Genomic DNA, 20,362 nt, shown 5'->3' on the forward strand with positions numbered 1-20,362 from the left:
AGCTGCAGGGAGAGGCTCCAGCCACCCATGACCCTGAAATGGAATAAGCAAGTTGGAAAATTATTGTCTTATTTGCTTTAATTAATTTTTCTTCAATGTTTGTAGAGCTCACATTTACTTCACTGTTTAATACTAGAAGTGTTTGCATCTTTATTTAGAAGTGTGGTAATGTTTTTGTGACCAAAATTTTGCCTTAGGAGCTTAGTTCTTGTTTCTATCAAATTTTCTGTGGTAAAATGGGTTTTCTTAAATTTTGTTTGCTTACAGTCACAGTTTCCAAGAACCTATTCCCTATGTTAAGTGAGGACTTACTGTACTATCTTGATGATCACATTACCTAAAGGGATGTTTCTAAGTCCTTGAGAAAGACAATCCCACATTGCAAAACTGTCAAGATGCTTTTTAAAAGATTTACATCTCAAAGGGACAAAGAAATAATTTTCAATTATAAGTTTTCTAAAGTAAATGCTCTAAGGAAAGGAAGGTCAAGGACCTAGAGACAGGAAGAAACTTGGCCTGTCTAAAATTGGGTCACAGTGAGAAAAATGTTGAGGTTAGCTCTCTTTATCAGACACTCGAAACTGCAGTATTTTGTTTTTGTTTTTTTTTTCAGTGCCTTGTTTCCTTTTAAATTTTTTCCATGGATATTCTTGTCTATTCTCATGGCTTCAGCTCCATATTCTAATAGCGGCCAGATCTTAGTTCCTAGCCCAGCACTGTCTTGTACACTTCAAACCTCTCTATTCAATTGCCTAAATCCTATATTCACCTTAATGTCCCACAGGCCCTTCAACAGGCTCCAATGCTAATCCTAATCCAACACTGACATTTATTCCCACTAATTCAACTAAAAATACATTAAAAAAAAAATCCAAATAGAATCAGTTACTATGTTCTATTAATGTTCTCTCCCAAATATTTTTCAGAATAATTTGTCTTCCAAGTTGCCATTGTTTACATACTAGATCAATCAATCCACCACGGGAACATGCCTTGCTTGCCACATAACCTCTACCAGGTCTCTGTACACGTGCCAGCTCCTTCTCTTCACTTCAGCCAATGTAATATTTGAAAAACACATATTTTTTTACATCACTCCTTTGCTTAAAACTCTTCAGTTATGTCCTTTGAGGGGCAGTTCAAAATATTTGACAAGAGTCACGTGCCCCTCTACAACGGATCTTCGGTCTACATTTCTAGGCTTAATATTCACTGTCTGTGCTCTAGCTGTAGTGATTTTTTTTTTAATCCTTTTCATATATCATGCTTTCTTACCTTATCGGTTTCACTATAGTGTTTCCTCTTTCTTTTACAAATATTTTAGCTAACTCTTATGTTCCCTTCCAATCTCAGGTTAAATTCTGCTTTTTCCAAAAAACGGCTTTCTAGCCCTCAAACTAGACTTAGTTTCCCTTTTCTGTGCTTCTGTCCTACTCTGTACTTCTTTTTTTGTAGCAGTCATCTCAGGGCACTAAATTCTTTGTTCCCATAGTCAGAACCTTCATGAGAATAGATAACGATGGTCATCATGACATCTAGAACAAAGGCTGGCCTGAATCCAGTATTTGACAACTATGGAATATAGTCAATGAACCGCAAATCAAAGTAGTAACTCCTAATACAAATGCCTATTATATATCAGCATATACACATTTTTCAAAATATCTAAAAACTAAAGGCAAATTCATCTCTAACGTGGCTTTGGAATGTTACCCTAAAGTATGTCTTTCAGATTAAATCATGTAAAGTGCGTATTTTGCCAAAGTAAGTACTATCTTATTAGAGTAATGTATGTGCAATATAATATATATATTGAACCTAAGGTAATGTCATAGCAATTAGATCACTTCATCGGTTTTCCTAGTCATTCTTATCAAAATTTAGTTCACATAGTACATTGCCTCCAAAAGGGTAAGGGCAAAAAGCCTGAGGATGTTGCCAAATTTACAACAGTATTTATAAATATTCATGAGTTTACAGCATTTCTTCAAGATGCTCTTTGACAAACTTTCCGGGAGAATTGAGACTTTGTCAAGGTTTCAAGATCACATGATTGATTGTTCTGGTAGCTCATTGTAAATGTAAAGTATGATTTTTTGGGAGAAGCTTCTCATCACTGGAAGTTGTTGAAAGTCTTTGCGAGCATGTATGTTAATACTATTAGTTATTATTCACTAAGGATCCCATCAGGCCACTTTACCACAGGAAGTTCTTACTAACATACCCGAGGCATGATCTGAGAGACTAGAACTTAAAAGAGAATTGCAGAATTTTCAAATTGAATCCATTCACACAAAACTTAAGAAGTAAAAGAGACTATTTATTTACACATTGTGTTCCGAAAACTGTATACCTCTGGTTGATTATGTCACTAAGGTTTATGTCAAACCTTAGTAATGAAATGAGACTGTAGATGCACTATGCAAATGCCCTTAAGCAATACTTTCAAGCCTCTGTATTTAATCAAATCCTTACTCTCTTGAATAAATAAGAGGAGATAGGGGAATACCTTTAAAAAATACTAGCAAGGTTGATTAAATAATTATTACCTATCAGAAATTATACATGATAAGGTTCACTGGAGAAGATGAAATGTGAAAGCTTTTTCATATGCTCCTTGTAAAAATATCATTTGGGTTAATCTTTATGGATAGTATTTCACAGTATTCAATAAAAGCCTTAAAATGTTCAGAGCCTATTATTTTGTCATTTCACATATAGTAATGCATCCTAGTAAAACAATCAGACTTATAGAAAGTGTTTACAGAACATTATTATAATAATCAGCAATTGGAAATATCCAAAGATAGGAGGATTAAACTATTAGTATATTTACATGTCTGAATATTTAAGTAATTAGAAAGAATACTTGTAAATAGTTTTTAATAACGTGCACTTGCTAAAGCAAATTATATACAAAATTTTATCAATTCTCCCTATATACAGCATATCAGTGATTTTAACATATGCATAGCAAACAGAATAAAAATTAAGATTATGAATTTTAGATTTCAAGTATTTCCCTTACGTAATCAGAAAACCTCATATTAGTACTTTTTTAAAAGAAACTTTATATTTTAGAGCAAATTTAGGTTGAAAGCAAAACTGAGTGAATAGTTCAGGGAGTTTTCATATACCCAGTGACTCCACATGTGCACAGCTCCCTACACTGTCAGCTCCGTGAACCTACATGGCACATCACTATCACCCAAAGTGTGTAGTTCACGTTAGGATTCACTGTTGGTGTTGTCCATTCATTCTATGGGTTTTGACAAATGGATAATGACATCCATCCTCGATTATGGTACCATACAAACTGGTTTTAGCACCCTAAAATTCTTCTGCGATCCATTGATCCAACCCTCCCTCCCCACTAATCTCTGGGAACCACTGATCATTTTAATGTCTCTATAATTTTGCCTTTTCCAGACTGTCATATACTCCAAAGTGTCATATAGTTGGAATCATACTATAGATAGTCTTTTCAGATTGGCTTCTTTCACTTAGTAATATGCTTCAAATATCCCTCTACATCTTTTCATGGCTTGAGAGCACGTTTATTTTTTAGCATTAAATAATATTCCATTATCTGAGTATACGTGAGTACTCATGGGTGACACAGGCTGGTTTCAGTATTGAAATTCAGAATTATAAAATACAATGCACTTTAGTTACTCCCACAGAAAATATAGTGAGAGTTTATGCTCATGCAAAGGATATCTAAAAAGCTACTCTACTCTCTTGTTACAGCCCTTTCTTAAAAAAACAAACAAACAAAAAAACTTTTCAGGGAATATCTACATTTTATATAAAATATGTTTTATTGAGATGGACAAAAGTCGAACTAAAAAATAAACAACTGTCTTGTTATGTATTGTAACCCAAGTGTTAAGTATACTATATTGAAATTTTTAATTATTTTTCATGAAAGTGTTTCCTTTTGGGGGTAATCCTAAAACCACAAGGACAATCTTTTTCACAGGTGACTGGAGTTTTGAGGCAAGAGCTATGCAGCCTTGCTAGCTGTCTGCAGTGACGAGACCAGGGAATTTGACCTCAATATTTCCTCCTTCAGGAGCTATCCCTTTGCACCAACCCCGAGGTGATGATTAGATTCCACCAACATAACTGAACCTATGCATCTGGCTGCACTTATTTTTTCAAAACTAAAAATTTTTGTTATTTTGTTTTGTTTCCTTTTTCCCTAGTGACCATAGACCACAGCACTAGAAGGCAAAGTCTTGCTTTGCACATCATCCCAATTTCCATCACCTCAGGGAGTGTGTCCATTGTGAGTTCCCTGCCCTGGAGATGAGCTTCAAGGCCCCCAGGTGCCCAACCATTTGTGTTCTCCGTAGGACACCTTAGAACCCTGGGGTGGGAGAGGAGGGGCTGGATGTTAAACACTGGGTATGCTGGGCCACAAAGTTCCAGAATTATCACTGTCATTCACCTTTTAACAGACTTGGTTTAAGCTCCATTAACACGAATTCTGTAAATGGATCCTTACAAAATCCCAAATGTCTATGTGAATGGATTCCTACAAGCCCTTACCATTCCTTTAGTACAAAGCTTTAAAAAAGAAAGAAAGAGAGAGAGGGAGGGAAGGAGGGAAGGAGGGAAGGAGGGAGGGAGGGAGGGAAGGAAGGAGGGTGAGAGAGAGAGAGAGAGAAAGAGAGAGAGAGAGAAAGAGAAAGAAAAGAAAAGAAAATGAAATGTAAGTATAACGGTAACCCCTACCTAAACCAGTCTTCTGTTTTGATAAATGTAGCAGTAGTCAAGATGGTAAAGTTAAGTTATTTTATCAAATCCTAATCTGGGAATAAATGGCTTTAGGTACCATCCTAGGAATCACCAAAGTAAATAGCCCCCGTGAAAATTTTTCATTTAATTTAATCAGTTAGAAGCATCCTTGAAAAACAAAACAAAACATATGTTTTATATATATATATAATATATTTTATAATATATATATTCTATAGGTAAAATATATATATTATATATAATATGTTATGTATAATATATATTATATACATATCATTTTTTATGCTTACATTTTTTGGCATCCTCATATATATATATATATATATATATATATATATACACACATATATGTGTATCCTCTGATATATATATACCAGAGGATGCCAAAAAATTATGCAGGGAAAAAACTACTAAAATCGTAATACTCAATCTATACCGATAACAAAGGATGAATACAAGTCACGTTTGACTTCTGCAATTACAAGAGGTGCTCAAAGTGGTTCCAGACACTTCTGGTTGCGGTGAACTACTGCTTGAGTAATGCTGACCAAAGTGTCCACTTTTATACGTTTTTTTTGGCACCCGCAGTATACAAACACAAATATATAGGATTGGCAGTTGTAGCACTTTGGGTAATAGTAAATTCTTTAATAGGCAGTTGTACAGCTAGCTAAAAAGGGACTGAGCTCCTCACACTTACTACAGGGATACCTACACCGTTTTAGCACTACTGACTGCATTCACTTCCATGCCACGTGGGTCCAGTGTCCCTACCAGCAGGCAGCGTCATCCACAGTAGTTCAAATTAATCTTTAAGTTGGCATGCAGCGAAGAGAGAATTCAGTAAGGTTAAAAGCAGTGCAGAAAGTGATATGTTTTAATCTTTATTATATAGATGTCCAGATTTTTAATCAGGGTCTCATAAATATGATTGAATCATTGGCTTTGTATTTAAGTTCAGTTTGTAGCTTCCATCTGCAGAGGTCACCACGCAGGCTGGTATCTCATGGCTCAAACCAACACTCTAATTCCATCTTGCAACTATCCACAGGCTCATCATGAGTTACCCAGAGACCCAATATGAATAACAAAGATAACTCCTCTCACTCAGGACATTCCAAGGAACCGGTATCAAAGGCCAGCTAAATTCTTTGATATATAACATGAAATCATTTAATTCTCTTAACAACCCTTTGAGATATGAATATTTTTGTAATTTTACAGGGCAGAGGGTGGCTAAGTAACTTACCCAGAGTCCACCCAGCTACTGAATGGACACAACCTAAGTGGAAAACACAACAAAATAAAACTAAACAAATATATATAACAATAAATATACAATATACAACAAAAAAACAATATACAACAATAAAACAAAACGAATAATTTATGTGCCCTAATTTTGTTTGAAACTCCATCTTTCATACAAATGTTAGTTACACTTAATAAAGAATTAATTCATCGTTCTATTTAAAAAATGTATTATAATATATTTTCTCTGTGTATTTTTATTGATTGATGTCATCTTTCAGTTTGAGGTAATATAAGTCATCTTTTTCCATCAAAAACAGCCAGCCTTATATCCAACTAGAAGCTACAAAAGTTTACAGAAAAAAACAAAACGCACACACGAAGCTAGAAAAGCATAGGCTGTCAATGGAAGCGTTAAAGTATCCCAGTATTTACTGAGAATGTACTTTGAGCTAAATGTTGTAAACAATAAAATATTAACAGGATCCCCTCCCTCGTGGGGCTTAGGATCTCACTGAGGAAATCAGGCTAACAGTGCGTGATACAATTAGTAAACAATTAAGTATGTAATTATTTTGTACTGACTAAATATTAAGCACACTGGGAGCAGAGGGAAAGATAACCTGTGCAATTTCTTGGCTGCTACATAGCAATCTTACTTGGAACAGCAGAGGTTATGAAAAGCAGTTACCGATGTGGCTTTATGAGAGGCAGAGATAAGAAGTACTTTTGATTGTCTCTTTTGTTTCACACTTCCATCTGCTTTGACCCCTCACATCTCCAAAAGTCTTTTATTCTTTCCTGTACATCCTGATTTTTTCCTAAATTCCCTTCGATGAGACAGAGTTGCCCACTCCCACAAGACTGTTTATCCTGACTGGAAGATGTGTTGTATTTGCAGGTACGTAGTACTCACAACCATCCTATCCAGTGCTAACATAGGTAATGGCAGTTTTTCCTCATGACACACATTGTAGAGGACAATCCCCCTTGACCAGCACCTTCCACCATCTCTGACGTCAGGAAGGATGCTGTTTGAAGGGGGAAGTAAGATTTAATGGGAAAAGTGACTTGTAAATTATTTTTATAGGACTTCATCAACTATCTAGGGGAATTATTTAAACTGCATGTGACTTATTTGAAGTTCTCCAAGTTTTAAAATTAACGTGGCGAAGCAATAGTTTAAGCAATGAACACCTATGCTTATAATATATACATATATATATATATATATATATATATATATATATATAACATAGCTGAAAAATAAAATAAAGTATCTCATAAACATACCCAGCTAGCAAAATCTTGTATGTTATATTAACATAATTATAGACATTCTAGTAATTTCCTCCATGGGATAGTATCATAGACAATGGAAAGATGAATTTTATGCTAATTTCCATACAAATTTTTAAAATTCTGAACTAATGATTGAAGTTGGTTTTATATTTTTTTAATACTTTATAAATGTTCATTTATTATTCTAAAAACTCTGATATTTTCTCTACAATTTTTACACATATGTTCTTTTTTATGAGTTTCCCCAAACTACCCAACAGATTGCTTCAACTGTTTCCTCTGTTTTTATAATGTTGAATGGATTTCTGTTTACTGCTAACATTCTTCACTGATATTTTGCATTTTGCTTTTTGACAGAACTACAGGGAAACTATTCTTTAGTGTATTCATAGAAGGAAGAAAACCAAAACGCAGAGAGACTAAGATTATTGAGGGAGAAGAGTACAGTAGATTATACTCTTTTGAAATAGATGTTCTGGTAGCTAGTCATTTTTTCTTATTGCCAGATTTAATGTATGTAAAATACAGTTGCAATAGAAACGGAAGTCTAATGAAATGAGATTTTCTTTAAATGACAGAAAGAAACTTTTCAATAGAATAAGAGCACTTGAAACCATTATCAGACCTTTCCAACATGACCTAAAATTTGTGTAAACTTTAAGTGAAATGTTCTACTTAATGTCAAAAATACTTGTCTAAGACTACTTTCAAAGATAAAAAAATATTAAGTCATGATACTACGGATGCAATGTCTTTAAATAACAAGGAAAGCTACAGTATTTATAAATTATTATTTTTATCCAGACAATTGTTAGAGCAATTTTCAGTACCCCTCAAAAATGTCTTACTACTGTAATGATACAAAGCAAAGGATTGTAATTTTGTGAGGTTCGAACTGATAAATCTGTCGTTTACCAGTGGTTTGCAACTAATTTGCAGACGTTCCTAATGCAGGGCATATCCCATTAAGTTTAAAAATTCATTAACGTTTCTATGTGCCAGATGGCACAATGTAAGAAATGTTTGAAGTACACAGCAATTAAAACTCTTAAACATATAATAGACTAGCTGGCAATTTATTATATATATATTGAAAGTTACAGCACCACAAAATGCTGGCTATATAATATATTGAATTTCTAAGAACATAAGTAAACAGATCAGGCTTGAAACAAATTCACATTCTGATTTTTAAAGACAATAGAACTTTCCATTTAATTCTCCAAAGTTACAAAACACAACTGAATTTCAAACTGATTGGAAAAGCACAGAATGATGTAGACACCAAGCATTTTAAAATTTTATCTTCAGAGACCAGCTGGGTGATTAGCCTTGGAATAGAAAACCATTAAACAAACAAACCAAAAAAAGTGCTCTTGCAAATATCCTGTTAAAAGAAGTATTTCAGGTCACAGATTCTGTGACAGATTACTGGTCACAGTGTAAAAATAACCTAATGTGATCCCTTGTAAGGAGCTATCAACAACAACTATAGATCTTATGTCTAGGCAGACAAGTGGGAAAAATAATAGCTAACATATATTGAGCTCTTACAATTTGTCAGGCACTAAGTATTTTTTTTAAGCAAGTATAGTTTTGAAATAGAGAAATTACAAAAATGCTAAATTTCAAATTTAATATTGTATTATATGGGCTAGGATATAAATCTGAACAGTAATTCATCTGAGTTCTCACTGATTACATTCACCAAAATAAGTATGCTGTTTATATGTGGCAATCCACAGATGACCTCAATTATCTAGTTAAGAAATATTGTTCATCAAAGCTTATATGAATGATTTAAGAACGCATTTTTCAGCCCCCTTTCAACATTAACTAAAATATAGTTTGCCTTTTGTCCCTGTATTACTAGGTGAAAATGTCCCCCTAAATACAGAATATATTCAATTCCCTTAAATCCTCTGCTTCACTTGAATATAGTGTTAAATGGATATTAAAAATCTCCTATGTTTTATGTGGTGCCAGTCTGATTTTGAAGATGAAAGTTTCTTTCTCTCTAACAAGAAATAACTTAACAAAGTGATAAAACTTATGTTTAAGATCTACTAGGCACAGTGCACTCATTTTTTTTTTTTTTATATATAACATACCTATGCAGTAGATTTTATTATACCAGTTTTACAGATGAAGAAACTGAAGCTTAGGGAGGTTGTATAATTTTCTAAAGGGCACAGAGCTAGTAACTTGAAAAATTAAAGTTTAGAGCCTGTTCTAATTCTCAAGAAGTAATTTTTGTAAAAATAGTCTCAGATTATCTGATAGGGTCAGATTATCTGATCTGGAAGCCCAGACGACAGCTAGGAGCAGCACTTTTGTAGGCAAGATACTGGACAGAGATCTCTAGTTTTCTAGAAATCTAGAAATTCTGCTTAACCTATACTTCATAAGAACATAGCAAATATCATGAACTTACATTAAAAGGAAATTCTAGAAGGCATTTTTAAGAGGAATAGACACTAATGATGTCATAGTCTGGTTGCAAAATAGAACGTTATGTAATAGTAGCTTTAAGTAATGTCAAATTATAAACATATGCTGATACATATGTATATACATAGGAGTCAGAGAGGTATAAATAGAGGAAGAATTAATAGAAAATATGCGGGAGTACTTGGCTTAATAGCTTGAAAAGAAGGCATTAAAATTTAGTAAACTAGAAAATTTATTTTTTTGGATTATTTTCTAGATCATAATTGTCTTATAACACAGGCCTTTATGAAACTTTTAAAAATCCAGTTATATTAAAGACTAGTATAATTTAAATGTTGCTTAATTCACTCTGATTATAATACTAATATAAAATATGATATATAGTGTCAAACTAAGAAAATCTTGTGAGTCTGATGAAGTTGGAATACCATTTCATAAGCCCTGTCTTTTAAATATCTGAAATTCATCATCTAGTTCTATCCCATTCATATATGAAGCAAAAATAGCCATAATCCACACTACTATAAAATTTAGAAAAAATGGATAATAAAATATTATTTTGTAACTCAGGCTATCTAAATATCGGCATTTTGGTAATATGTATAAGGATTTTAAGAGGACTACCATAAAATCTCAGTTTGGAATATGTCAAATCATAGATAGTTTCTTTGATTATTTGTATAATCTCATGATTGATTTCAAGACAATAGAAGTAAAAATCACTTGTAAACAAAAAATTCAGATGGTTTTTATTAAATAAGAATTTTATGTCTAATAAACCACACCCAGTTCATAAACTGCGTGAAATTTTTCCATGTAATTATTTCATGAAATATTGCCCAGCTGGACATTATTCTTCTCTAGGATACCTGAGAATAACTAAAGGCACACTTAATTACTTTTTTAAAATAACATAACAAGAAATAACAACGAACCATATAAACAAGCAAAAAAAGTACATTTCAAAGAAGAGTATCATTGTGGTTATGAAATATGACACAAAAATAAATACAAAACTACTCTGTTCTCCCTTATTGCTCCTCTAAGAGGTGTTATATTAATTTATCATGGAACTACAATACATTCAAATAGTCACTGAAATATGTTATACTGAATTTTCAAAACAATAACAATAAAAATACAGATATCTCTGGAAATCACTTCTTGTAATAAATTTAGTAACTTTACAGAGGCAAAACTTTGCAAGCTTGTTATGTTTAACCCTGAATAATGACAGCTGTTTTATGATAATTTTAAATCTAATGATAAATTCTGAAAAATAAAGATGAATAAACAGATTTATTTTGCTAAATTATGAAGAGTTAAAATACATAGGAAATCTTTCTTTTTTTAAATTAAAGTTCATTGGGGTGACAATTGTCAGCAAAGTTACAGAGATTTCAGGTGTACAATTCTGTAATACATCATCTATATCTAATATTATGTGTTCACCACCCAGAGTCAGTTCCCTTTCCAACATTATATATTAGATCCCCTTTTCCCTTCTCTTCCACCACCCTCCCCCTTCTCTGGTAACCACTAAACTATTGTCTGTTTGTGAGTATTGTTTCTTTATTTTTTTTCCTTGTTCTTTGGTTGTTTTCAGTTTTATATACCACATATCAGGGAAGTCATATGCTTCTCAACTTTTTCTGTCTGACTTATTTTGCTTGGCATAATAATCTCCAGAACCATTCATGATGTAGCAAAGGAACTATTTCATCTTTTCTTATGGCAGAGTAGAATTCCATTTTCTATATATACCACATCTTCTTTATGCAGTCATCTATTGAAGGACACTTTGGTGTTTTCACGTCTTGGCCACCGTAAATAAAGCTGCAATGAATATCGGAGTACATATATCTTTATGGATAAATGTTTTCAGATATTTTAGGTATACAAAGAGAGGGATTGCTGGGTCATACGGTAATTCTGTTCTTAGTTTTTTGAGGAACCTCCACACTGCCTTCCATAGCGGCTGCACCAGTCTGCATTCCCACCAACAGTGTATGAGGGTTCCTTTTTCTCCACAGCCTCTCCAACACTTGTTATTATTTACCTTGTTGATGATAACTATTGTAAAACGTGTGAGGTGGAATCTCATTGTGGTTTTTATTTGCATTTCTGTGATGATTAGTGATGTTGAGCATCTTTTCATGTCTATTGGCCATGTGCATGTCCTCTTTGGAGAAATGTCTCTTCAGGTCCTCTGCCCATTTTTTAATTGACTTGTTTTTTTTGTTGTTGTTGTTGAGTTGTATGCGTTCCTTATATATTTTGGATATTAGCCCCTTATCAGAGGCGTTTTTTGCAAAAATTTTCTCCCATTCAGTTGGTTACCTCTTTGTTTTGTTGATGGTTTCTTTTGCTGTGCAGAAGCTTTTGAGTTTCATATAGTCCCATTCATTTATTTCAGCTTTTACTTCCCTTGCCTTTGATGTCAAATTCATAAAATCCTCTTTGAACCCAAGGTCCGTAAGTTTAGTACCTAGGTTTTCTTCTATGTAGTTTATTGTTTCAGATCTTATGTTTAGATCTTTGATCCATTTTGAGTTAATTTTGGTACATGGTGACAGATAGCCTTCTAGTTTCATTCTTTTGCACGTGGCTGTCCAGTTCTCCCAGCACCATTTATTGAAGAGCCTTTCTTTCCTCCATTGTATGTTTTTGGCTTCTTTGTCAAAAATTATCTTTTTCTATAAAGGTCGAGGCTGATGACCCTGCAGGTGTACTGACAGTAACTGGCTGCCCCCTCCAGGTGATTTAGAATCACTTTAGAATCATCAAGGTCAGCATGTGAGGAAGTGCAGCAGTCATCATCTCCACTTTGGTTTTGTATCAGGTAAATGCATGCTCAATAGTGCAACACTTGGTGTAATAGCGTGTGGAATTTATCTTATAAGCAAATATAGTGCCTTGGTATTTTACTTCGATTCCATTTTAATATATTGAGTCTTAAATTATCATTAAAGTTTTTCAATTGAATTGTGCTTAATGTAATAAAGACAGGTTTATGATTTGGTGTAGCATTTCAATAGGTAGGAACGTAGATTGAGACACCTAAAGAACTGTTTGTATGTGCAAAGACCAAGTCCAACATCCAGACCTACTGAACCCTGATAGCTGAGGGTGAGACCTAGCCATTAATCAGCTTAAATAGTACTTTCAAATGTTATCACTGATGCTCATGTTGGTTAAGAATTATCTTTTGGTGTTTATTTGGGGATTTAGAAATACCATATGTTGTCTCTTTCATGAATGCCATAATTCTCAATAGAAGAAATTAGTATAGGAGAACATTATGTGTGTGTGTGTGTGTGTGTGTGTGCGTGTGTGTGTGTATCTTTAAAAAGGAAATTGAGAGTTTTTTAAAAAAATAATCTGTTTAATTAAAATCCACATAATATTAAAATAATTAAAGTGAGCAATTCAGTGGCATTCAGTATATTCACAGTGTTATACAACTATTACCTTGTTTACTTTTAATCACCTCTTCATTATAGCTTTTCTTCATTCAAAAGAGTTCTGTCTTCTTGACTTTTTCATTCTTTTGTTCTTTCATCTTTCTGAATAACACCAGATGTACCTGTCTAACACTTCTGTGTTTGGCTTTGCATCCAGTTATTGCAAAATGCACTGTGTGTCAAACATGGATATGGGCATGACTGAATTGAGAAACTGAAAGGGCATTTTTTAGGAACACACATTGTTTTGTTTACAGGAGAAAAGATAGCGGAAATGTCAAGGAATCTTATAGGACTCTCTGATGCAGAGGATATCTTTGTTTCATCTTCTTTCTCTTTGGCACAGGCAGGTCACCAAACATGTGCCAGAATTCTGCTTGGAGGGAGCCTAGGATTGATTCTCACAAGAATGTCTGTCAAAGTCCTGTAGCTTGTTATTCAACACTTTGTATTCTTAAACGTTTTATCTCATCATAGGAAATTTAAGATCAGGTCTGAGAACCTACCCAGTTATAGCAGAAGTTATGGACAGAGAGAGATATCTCCTTACCAATCAGACTTGATGTTGTAGCGCCTGGTGGTGGGAAAGTCGGTTTGTACTAGATCACCTCCCATAGAGAGAACTTGCCCTGATAACACAGCAGAAACAGATTTGCAGGCCCTATGTGGCCTCAGAGTTTTTGTCTTACTAGACTTACATATTTTTGGTAGTTTTAGGTTTGCACAAAAATTGAGCAGAACTTGATAGAAAGTTTCCATATCTCCCTCAGTCCCCACTCTGCTTTCTCAGAAATCAAACTGTCCTCTCCAGTGGCTATACCATTTTTGAATTCCTACCAGAAATGAATGAGCGTTCTTGTTTCTCTATTTCCTTGCCAACATATTGTACTATTATTGTTGTTGTTTTATTTATCCATTCAAATAGGTATGATGTGGAATCTCGTTGTTGTCTTAGGAAGTGAGAATTTTAAAAAGATTGAAATGCATAGTATACTGAAATACAGTTTGGTGGTTTCTTACAAAACTAAACATACTCTTACCATACAATCCAAGGAGTGATCACACTCCTTGATACTTACTCAAATGAGTTGAAAACTTATGTCTACACAAAAACCTGCACAAAGATATCTGAGATTTCTCATGTGCATAGTTGAGACCAATTGAACAGGTGTGCTCACCTGCTTGAGGTCATAGTCTTCATAGCTGTGTGGTCAAGTTCACACTGAACTGAGCTCCAGTTAGTATTTCATTGCAGTTTTTCAGTGTTGAGTTTATTTTATTTTTCTCCTTGCGAATACGTTTTCTAGGGACATTTTTGGTTTTCTGAACATAATTTTATTGTTCCTTAGTGAATTTGTTTTTGAGTAGCCTAACACATGCGTCTACTGTCTGTTTGCTTGTCCAGGGTTTTGAGTATTGATTGTCTATAAAAGGAAACATCTATAGAGAGAGGGCAGGCAGAGGAATGATAAGCCTGTCCTTGACTTGGCTCCTGGAATGAAAGGGTAATCCTCAAACCCTTGTCTTTTTTACAAACTTTGTCTTAAATTCCATTTCAAAACCTTAGAAAGGGAAAGTTCTATTTCTGCCCAAGATGGAGTAACAGATAACAGATTTGCCCTCTCACTCAAAACAAACAAACAAATCATACAAAACAGTGGTTTCAAAATACTCTACACAGTGAAGGATTTTGCTCCCTGAGAAATGAGACACAAATGAGATGAAGCCTGTGATTGTGTCAGCTTATTGCCTTGAGAGAATTTCCAGGAAAGGGAACAGGGACACAAAAATCTAGTTAAAATATAGCAGATCACCTAAGAAGATATACATGAGAATCCGGAAACAAAGCACCTGAAGTTAGCAGAGCAGAATGTAAGAAAGGAAACTGCTGCAGAGAGAGACAACCCCAGAGATCTTCAAAGGTTTCACCATAAATATTCAGCTGAGTGCAGCTCAGTGCATCAGTGTGAGGTAACTCCTCAAGGCGGAGGAAGGAACAACTCAGAAAGTTTAGAGGTCCCAGCACTGACACCGGGCTGGGAAGAGTGTCTTCTTCCACCTGATGGATGGACAATATAGTATGATTCACAATGTCTTGGGCAGAGTAACAGGGAAGGATCTTATCTCAGTAGGGGGAAATAATTATCATTAGATCATGTGTTTCAACAGGGGCAAAATCATTTCTAGGAGGTGCAAAATTGATTCTGGAAAGTCAAGATAATCTTAGATATTACAATGATTTATTTATATACCTCTGAAAGGACAAAGTATATAAATGGAAATACTATAAGATTGTGGCATTAAAATTTCTTGAGAGGAGAGTGATTTGAAAAAAAGTTCAAAATGCCTTCTTAGAAGATAATGAAAACATACTTTATTTAAGAAACATTGCCTGTAGGCTGACCACTGCTCTGGTCTCCTCTAACAAATATTAGAAGAAAGACTAGAAAGATTTAAAATATCTTAAGTAATTTAACTGTATTCCACAATAAGTTTTAAGAATATTTATAGGAATATAAAATTATTTAATCCCCATCAAGAAAAAACTGATTACCAAGAATGCAAAGTAGTCAGAAAATTAAAAACGTCTGCTTCTTGAAAGACGTTCTTGAGAGAAAGAAAAGACAAGCCACTGAGTAGGAAAATATATTGCAAATCACATATCAGATAAAGAATTTATATCTGGAATACATTTAAAAATAAACTGTAAAACACTGATTTTAGGAAAACAAATACCTCAGTAAAAAATGGCAAATTATTTGAACAGACACTTAGATGATAGATAGATAGATACATAGATAGATAGATAGATAGATAGATAGATAGATGATAGATTATATAAAGATGGAAAATAAGCTTAGCACATGAAAAGATGTTCTATCATCACTAATTTTTAGGGAATTTCATATAAAAATGACAGTAAAAGACCAATATACATGTTTTTAGAATGGCTAAAAATTAAAAGACTAGCTGTATCAAATTTGGGGGAAGATATAGAGGACCAGGAGTTTTCATACAATGCTGGTATGAATGATAAATGAGAAAAACAATTCAGAAACCAATTTAAAGATAAACATTAAATACATACTTGCTATATGCTCTAGCCATTCCACTCTGAGATATTTACTCAACAGAAATGAAAGTATACATCTATAAAAATACTTGTACATAAGGTTGCCAGGGATCCCATATATAAAAGCATGTCTTGTATTGAGTGATTTTAGTTTGTATCCTATGTTGACATTGTCAGGATACTCTAAATATCCTGCATTTGTATGTTTTTGATAAATTAAGAGGTGTGATCAAAAAATATGGTGAATGTTTAGTTGAAAAAAATATATTACAGGGCAGCCGGCCAGATGGGCTCAGTTGGTTAGAGCGCACTCAAAAACAAGCTTGCTGGTTCAATTCCTGCATGGGATGGTGGGCTGTGCCCCTTGCAACTAAAATTGAAAACGGCAACTGGACTTGGAGCTGAGCTGCACCCTCCACACTAGATTGAAGGATGACTTGGAGCTGATGGGCCCTGGAGAAACACAGTTTTCTTCAATATTCCCCAATAAAAAAATAATAATAATAATAAATAAAAACATTAAAAATTAAAAATTAAAAAATGTATTACAATAAAAGACACATTGCCATTAATCATCCTCAAAATACTTCCCCTCACTTTGAACACACTTATCCCATTGTTCTTGCCACTTTCTGAAGCAGTTCTGGAAGTCCTCTTTCATGATTGTCTTTATTTCATCCTCCATCTTTACAATGCTCTGTGTCACACATCGCTTCTGGTATGGCAATTTCTATCAAATAAAAACATTATGGTGTGTCCTCATCTGCCTTATTCATGGGATTTGGCACCGTGTGATTTCTGGCTCTTCCCCAAAGTCAAAATAACCGTGAAAGGAAAATGTTTTGAATGGATGCAGGACATCGAGGCAGCCATGACAGTGCAACTAAAGACAGTCATGAAAGAGGACTTCCAGAACTGCTTCAGAAAGTACGAGAATGATGGGATAAGTGTGTTTGACGTGAAGGGGTCGTATTTTAGGGTTATTAATGGCAATGTGTCTTTTAGTGTAATAAATTTTTTTAAAGTTATACATTCACCATATTTTGTGATCTCTCCTTATACATCAAGTAAGCAGTTAAAGCTATTTTGTTACCACACAGTAATTAATGTTTAAATCACTTAAATGGCAAACTACTTTAATTTATTTTTAGCTTGTAAGTTTGTAAACAGTTCAATAATTCAACTCAGTTTATGATCAGTAATGAGTTAGGAATTATAAGTAACAGATTCATGTGTCCATTAGATCATCAAACACATAGTTTTTCAATTCTTGCAATACTTCCTATTATCTATATATCTATTTGTATATTGTTGAATACCAAAGTGCCAAATCACAAGTATAAATTTCATGATAAATATTCTTAACAGTAGACATTTATAAAGGAGAAAATTTTCCTTTGAAACTCTTTGTGCATTTGCAATTGTTCACTCAATTCCAGAAATCATGGAAAGTCAAATATAAACTAGCATATACTAAGAGCTAAGCATAAGAGCTGTGTGATTTCCTCAACTAGCACCAAACAAAGTGATTTAAAGAGAAATTTTGTTTAAGAGAAATTCTGATTAAGAAGATAAAATAATCAGAGCAAAAGATGTAATGGTCTTCCAAACTGTATAACATCATCAATCTTTTAGATCAAATGATTGTTTGAATATAGTTCTACCAGCAGCGTTTTATGACTCCAAAAAAAGATTAGCAAATTTTCTAGCCCTTAGACAACAACTACAATAACGAACGGTTATTATCCCTTGCCTTCATAGCATTGCCATAATTGCAAATAATTGCATGAAAAAAATTCTGATTTTGCAATATTTTTGTTATGAAAAAAGTTTCCTTGTAAATCTATTGGAAGTAAAATCTCTTCAAGATAAAACTTTAGAAGCAATAGTAAATTTTTGAAGAGACTTTTATTTAGAGTTAATGAGAAAAATCATACTGTTTATGGTCAAGATAAATAAATACAAATTTTTGTGGATACTTGTGGAAAGGTACAAGTGATGTTCAAAGTTGAAACAGGGCACGAGTGATTCTCCAGAAGGTGTTGGGTGTCATATCTATATTCTGTCTCATGCTTCTCCAATAGCATCTGATATCCTTTCTATTGCCATTAAAGCAATTGTCATGAAATATTACTCATTTCATTTATAATGCTTGAACTAGGCAATTATATTGGAGATTTTGTTGGTATTCCATATTCTTGAATTCTCTTGCATTCAAAACTTTGTTGGCTCATTAACAAATGCTGTTGAGAGAACTCTCAGTTTATTTGAAGTACTGAAATCATGCTTTAATTCCTAAGCTCCCCAAAATTCTTGTTGATTTTTAAAATAACTCATTGAATAAAGCCTGTTAATTTCTGAACATAATTTTCAACATCTTTTTAGCAATAGGATTATGCAAATTGAAAGAAAACTGTCACTGAAGTGCTCCATTGCTTAAAAGAAGTTGTTAAATGTATTAAAAAATTGACCAAATAAATGACCCTTTTAAGTGTCAAAGCTGTCATTAAAAGGGATGACATTACTATTAAAAAGGAGAGGAATTCCAACACCAAGTGAATAATTATTAATATAGCATTTCCCATTACTGTACTATTTTTTATTTATATTTTAATTTTTAATAGACATTTATCATTTATATCCCTCACACACTGATAACCCCCCCATCTACTACCCTTGTAACGTTGCACACAGCCATTATAGTCCACTGTCTCTATTCCTAATGCTGTACTTCACTTCTTGTAAATATATATATTATATATATATAATTGTAGTTGACATTCATTATTGTTCAGCTTCAGCTTCAGGTGTACAGTGCAGTGATCAGGCATCTACATCATCCCTGAGGTGGTCCCTAATGGGACAAGTGTCCATCGGATACCCTACAAAATCTTTACAACTTTATAAAGAGACATTTTTCTAAAGAGGATATTCAGATGGCAAACAGACATATGAAAAACTGCTCAACCTCACTAATCAGTAGGTAAATTACTATACTATTTTTGAAATGTACTTTATCCCTTAAAGAATGTGATTCTTTTTTTACCTGCCTGACTCTAAATACTCTTCCAGCATGGAACATAAACTATGGCTGCAAGGAATTGTATATGCAAATTATGAGAAAAAAAGTTTAGAGACAGTGAAATCTTTTGAGAAATAAAATTAAAGAAAGAAATATGTAGTTTAGATAATTATAATTTATTTCAAATAAACAAGGAATACTTTGTAGTAATGGTACACTATTACTTTTTATGCCAGTGTGCATGTGCATAAGCAATTATAAGTAATTCAAATTTAACAGAGTGCCTTATATTTTTATTCACTAAATATGGTAATTCTACTTATATGTGAATGTTCATAATAATTTTATTTTTAATAGCAAAACCTATAAACAATCCAAATGTTCATTATATTAGTCTGTTTGTACTGCCATAACAAAATACCACAGACTGAATGGCTTAAACAACAGAAATTTATTTCTCACTGTTCTGTTGGTTAGAAAGTCCAAGATCAAGGTACCAACCAATTTAGTTCCTGGTGAAGGTCTGTTTCTGGTTTGCACATAGGTGCCTTCTTCTTGTGTCTTTACATGGCCTTTCCTCTGTGTTCATGTGGAGAGATGGAAAGAGCTTTCTAATGTCTCTTCTTACAAGGCCCCTGATCTTATTGGATCAGGACCTCACCCTTTGAATTCATTTAACCTTCATTGCTTCCTTCGAGGTCCATCTCCAAATATATTCACACAGAAGAGTAAGGCTTCAACACATGAATTTGAGAGGAACACAGCATTCAGTCTATAACATCCACCAACAACTAAATAGACAAACTGGTATATCCACATACAAATGTAACACAATGTTATTTGGAAATAAAAAGGAACTATTGATACATGCTATAACAGAAATCACTCGAAATAATTATACTGGTAAAAGAAGTCAGACAAAACAACCAAACAAAAAAATACATACTTCATTTTTCCAGTTGTATGAATGTCTAGAAAGTGCAACTAATCTAGTAATACAAGTAGATCAGTGGTTGCATGAGAATGAAAAAGGAG

This window comes from Rhinolophus ferrumequinum, chromosome 19 (assembly GCF_004115265.2).
Source record: "Rhinolophus ferrumequinum isolate MPI-CBG mRhiFer1 chromosome 19, mRhiFer1_v1.p, whole genome shotgun sequence".
Lineage (NCBI taxonomy): Eukaryota > Metazoa > Chordata > Mammalia > Chiroptera > Rhinolophidae > Rhinolophus > Rhinolophus ferrumequinum.